Source organism: Rousettus aegyptiacus, unplaced genomic scaffold (assembly GCF_014176215.1).
Source record: "Rousettus aegyptiacus isolate mRouAeg1 unplaced genomic scaffold, mRouAeg1.p scaffold_m13_p_2, whole genome shotgun sequence".
Lineage (NCBI taxonomy): Eukaryota > Metazoa > Chordata > Mammalia > Chiroptera > Pteropodidae > Rousettus > Rousettus aegyptiacus.
The window spans coordinates 170904447-170909727 of NW_023416295.1; positions in this window are offsets into that span (position 1 = coordinate 170904447).

Here is a 5281-nt window from a genome sequence, read left to right on the forward strand (position 1 = left end):
AAAGTCTGCAGGGTTTGCGTGTGCGACTGATTTGGGGTGCTCTGGGCGGGGCAGGGAGGGGTGCGAGTGGGTGGCTGTGGTCTTGCTCAAGCCAGTAGAGTGTGACCCTTCCCCACGACCAGAGGGCCCGGAGGGCTGGTGTGGAGTGGAGGGGTGCAGTTACCTCCACCAGCACCAGGGGGCATCCTTCCCTCGCGCCAGTGGAAGCGTGCTTGGAAAGGGAAGGCGCTGGACTGGACTGGCATCTGGGGAAGGAGAAGCGGGAATGGGAATGGCAACACCCACCCTCCCCAATCGGGCAGGAACCTCCCTGGGGATCCGGATGAAGGCCTTGGTGCCTCTGCCGAGTGGGGAGCAATTCTCCCACAGTTGTGCTCTTGGTGCACCGAGACCAAGGTGCCCGTTTCAGTTGTTTCCTCCCTGTACCTGTCCAGGTCCTGAGATCACACAGCCATTTGATGGCAGCACAGGGATGGGCTGGACCTGGATTTGCAGCACGGGTCCCGTCACCAGCCCTCCGGGGCAGGTGAGGACGGCAGGCTCCAGCAACGGTCATCTCTCTCCCGTGGAGCTGACTTTGGACTTGTGCCGTGATGACACCTGGGGCCCTGGAATGTGGAGGGCTTCCTGGAGGCTTCCTCTGAGACCCATGGATACTGGCATTGTCCCGGGAAGAGGGCATTCTGGATATTTTCTAAGGGGAGTTCTCAGAGATGGTGGGAGTGGGCGCTTGGACTTGCCTTGGTCCGCCGTGGTATGGCCGTGCGGGTTCTGTGTAGGGAAACTGAGGACAGACGGGAATGGTGGACAGCAGGGGCTGGTGTCTCCTGGGCACCCAGAAGGTGCCAAGCACTTTACAGACAGTTGGTGATGGTAGGAAGAAGACACAACGTTCCTGTGATTTGTGGGAGACAGAGAGTATCCTAATTCAGCTGTTCCCATTCACCGTGACCACTTCTTGGGGCAGAGGCTCTGGGGGTGCTCAGTTCTATAAAGCTCTTAAAGGGTCCCCTTGATTGCTAGCACTTACAGCAATCCGATTAGGATGCTTAGGAAGCAATTTTGTTTTTGTAAACAGAGTTCGTCTCTCAGGAAGAGCCCATGCTGATACAGTTAAGCACGTGACCCCGATCAGTGACAAATAGTCCTTCTGTTCTGACATGCACCTGTCCCACCCACCATATCCATGCCACCCTTTTTGCCACTACTTGCCTTTCAACTCAATCTAACACTCAGTTACCGACTGTCTACTGGGCAACAGGCCCTGAGGAAGATGTAGAAACAGACAAGACATTTTCTGCCCCCTAGGAGCTCGAACTTGATTGAGAGCAGGACAGGCTCTGCCAGGCAGTGCCGTCAATACCCTTAGAGGTTACCTCAGTGCTCCTGACGTTGGGACCAGATGATTCTTTGGCGGGGGGCTGTGCTACGCAATGCAGGGTGTTTAACAGCATCCCTGGCCTCTACCCACTGGAAGCCAGTAGCATCCGCTTCCCCAAGTGTGGCAGTCAGCCATGTCTCCAGACATTACTAAATGTCCCCTGGGGTGCAAAATCACCCAGGCTAAGAACCACAGGAGTACACAACTGTTGAGCACCTACTGTGTACACGCCGGGCCCTTGGCACACATTACCTCCTGTAATCCTCTACGGTAGATAGTAGTAGTTATTGGAGGCTCAGCTTGTCTCTTGTGGAATTTAATGGCATTTAGGGGGAAGGAGAGGCTCCTCCCACTTTTCCAGCCTGGGAGGTTGGAGGTGGGGAGACTAGGATTTAGGGGGATTAAGGGGAAAAATTGCTCAAAAGCACACAGCTCCCAGGCAGGATTTGGGAGCAGGGGCTCAGCCACCCTTCTCGCGGTGCTGCACTGCCCCCCTGTGGGAGGGCGAGGCACGTCGGCCATGGCCACCGGCTACTGGCGCGCGCACTGCCCTGGTCTCCTCTCCTCCCTCTTTCTTTCTTCTCACTGAGCGCACGTCAGACTTGAGGCAGCTCGTACGAGCGCCAGCCACACAACGGAAAAGCAAAGGTACAAGAATTAGAATCACAGGAAATTAGAAAAAGTTAGGAAAGAAAGCCAAGCCTCGAAAACACACAAAGTGATGACCGCGATGCTAGGGGAACACGGAAGCGCCGAAGGTGTGCAGAGGAACGGGGCGCGTTCCCGCCGCCGCTTTTACGGATGGGTGAAGAAGGGACGTTTCTAGAATTTGCACAGGAGGTGGCGGAGCCTCGAGACGAGCGCTGACAGAGCACCTGTCCTCAGTTCTGTGTCCTCACCGCTCTGCCCGGGGACCAGCGGCGCTCCCTGGGTCCCCCCGAATTGCACTGACAGGACGTGCACATAATAGCTCACTCTTCCTTGGGCAACTTGTCCCCAGGCCTCTAACCTGTGCATTTAGTGGTAGCAGTCGACGTTGATATCCACTCCACCAGCGTGTCCCCCAACAGTTGGGTCCCAAAGACCACTGCGCCCTGACAGACCGGGGCGGCCACGTTTCATCGCTGGGGTCCACTCGCCCCCTGCATCCCGCCGAGGACAGAGGCTCACCCGCTCGTGTGTCAATAGCAGCCTGTGCCAGGCAGTGTCGTCCACAACTTTAGAAGTTACTGAGCGACGTCAGGGACCGTTTTGGGTTCTGCCCCGCTGATCCGATAAGAGGGGCCTGAGGCCTACTTCCTGTTGCCCGCTCTTCTGGCTCGCTAGGCGATCCCTCCTCTGACCACCCAACATGGGAAGGCCATGAAAATGGCTTTCCCACTGCGGAGCCTGTGGGAGGGGAAAGGGCTCCTCGCATTCTCCAGCCTGCACCCAGCCCGTGGGGTGCCTATTATGCCAGCAACCGAGCATGAGGGCATCGGTGGATCAAGTTCTAAGGTTCGAAGGACGAAGAACATGTTCAGACATCACAATTTGTCGTCTAAACCACACTCAGGGGCCTTCTCAGCTCTGCTCATCTTCTGGACTGTATCTTATCTTCATAGTACTGGTTGTGATGCGCGCCAGCCCCTGACCTGGAAATGCAGAAATCTTTGCTTTTCCTTGTCCCTCCTCGTCTCCTCCAACCAACCCATCGTCCTCACAGGGCTTCCCAAGCCCATACAGGCCTGTGTGCAAGTTGGGAGGGGCGTCTCTTCCTCAAGACGTCTTACTTCCATCTATTGGAAAATTTCCATAATGTATCGGTTTCATGAGAACAAGACCCTTCACTGCCTTCCACCAAAGAGATGTCAGAAGAAACATATAACTCCACAAAGTCTGCAATGTGAAAGGCGGCCCTTGGCTGTGGTGCCCTTGTGCAGCGTGCAACGTGAACAACCACACCCAGCAGCCCTGCATCTACGTTCTGTATCCGATCTGATCACTACCCAACATTAAAATAGTCTATGGCTCCCCATCATCTATAGTGCTAAGCCACCCTGCTACCCTGTCATGCTACCTTGTGCCAGCTCCTTGAACTGGAATAGACGCCTGACTCGAAGGCAGCAAATTCACCTGCCAGGTGGTCGGCACTGTCCATGACATGGCCTGGTTTGAAGAGGTGAGCTGGGTCTATCAGAGGAAGCGAGTTGGAAAGGGGGCGAATGCAGCAGGTGCACAGAGAAGCAGCCCCGAGAGACCCGCTTCCGGTAACTGGTTTGGTGGCTCCTTAGGACAGAGCTCTGACCCATGAACTAAGTAACCCTTTCAGGGCTGTGCCTTGGGAGTGGTCGCACTGACCCAGAAGTCAGCAAATTCAAAGTAGTCGCAATATTTTGAAGACCTGAAGATGAGATCCTCATATACGCACAGTATTTGATAAAAGTGGCTTTACGTGGCTTTGGGAGAGAGGATTATCTCATAAAAATCCAACAGCCATTTAGGAAAAAATAAATAAAAAACACTGATTATAATCCTTCTCTCACTTCTTACACCAAAAAGTGAAGCCCAGATGAATATACCAACCAAAGATACAAAAATTTTAAAAAGTACGATTGGACCGGTCTTTTCTCTCTCTGAGCAGGAGTGTGTGTGTGCCCTTGTACGAGCTGGGGCTGGCAGGGAGGGGTTGAGCTGGATAACAGCTGTGACAGCTGCCATCCGTTACATCCTGACCCGAAGCCCAGGGGACCCTAAGCCCACCATACCTACATCTGCCTCCTGTAACACTTTCTCCTTGGCCAGAATGCTGTCAGCTCTCATCTCTTTATCTCTGCATTATTTTCCTCTGGAACTTCAAGCAGATGGGTGGGGAGCCCTGCAGGTTCCAGCACCCCCTCTGGAGCCCAGCTCCCAGGCTGCATTGCGCCAAGGGCTTCGGCTTCAGTTTTGTTCCCGCGCTGTGGCGGTTTTTACCTTGAACTGGAGTCCTAGTCCAAAATGAGCTATGCTATTTTAGTTTTCTTTCTATATTTTAAAGTTCGGCGCTTTGTGATGGGAGCTGAGAAGATACGCCACAGAGCGTACTCATTGTGACTCTGGTGAGCAGTCAGGCTTTCTCTTTCAATTCCTTTTCCTTCCCATGTGGGATGAGAAACCCTCACGAGACCTGACAGACTCAGCAGACTACAGAAGCCCAACGAACAGGTAGTGGAAAGGAGCGAGCACCTATGGATAAAACAATAGGGATCGGTGCGGTCTGGGGTGAGCTGGGGAGCTCGCACTCTCTCTGAAGGTGGTGGCTGTTCCCCGGCATGGATGGAGAGCCTGGCACTGCCAGATCTAAGCAAGCCTCGGAAGCTGTTTTTTTTGTTGTTGTTTTGTTTTGTTTTTTGTTTTTTTGTTTTCTAATTGTTTGGGACTTACAAAGGTCTTCGCAGAGCAAGAAAAGCACTTCTTGGTCCAGTCCAGCACGTAGTCTTCCAGTTTGTCCCTTGAGGATGAAGAGGTGGAGGCTGCTATCAGCCTGAAGGGTGCTGCCTCATCTGTAAAATGGGGACATTGATCCCCAGCCCTCACAGGATCGTAGCAGGGATCAATGGGGATAAAGAATGCAAAAGGAAACCAAGTAACAGTCACTGAGCGATTACTCTGGGCTGGGCACTGTACTCAGCCTTCCTGCCCTTCTAAGTCTGAAACTCACAGAAGTTGCACAGGTGAGAAGTGGAGATGCTGGCATCTGACCCTGTGCATCTGCCAGTCCCCGGCTCCCAACGCCCGCTGTCTGGCAAACGGAAGGTATTCAACAAACGAGCTTTCATTCCCTTCTTCCTTTTCAACATCTCCTGGCACAATGCGGGCAGCAAAGACTGCTCTCACTCGAAATCACACTCCCGTCCAGTGTTATCAGATTTTAATCTG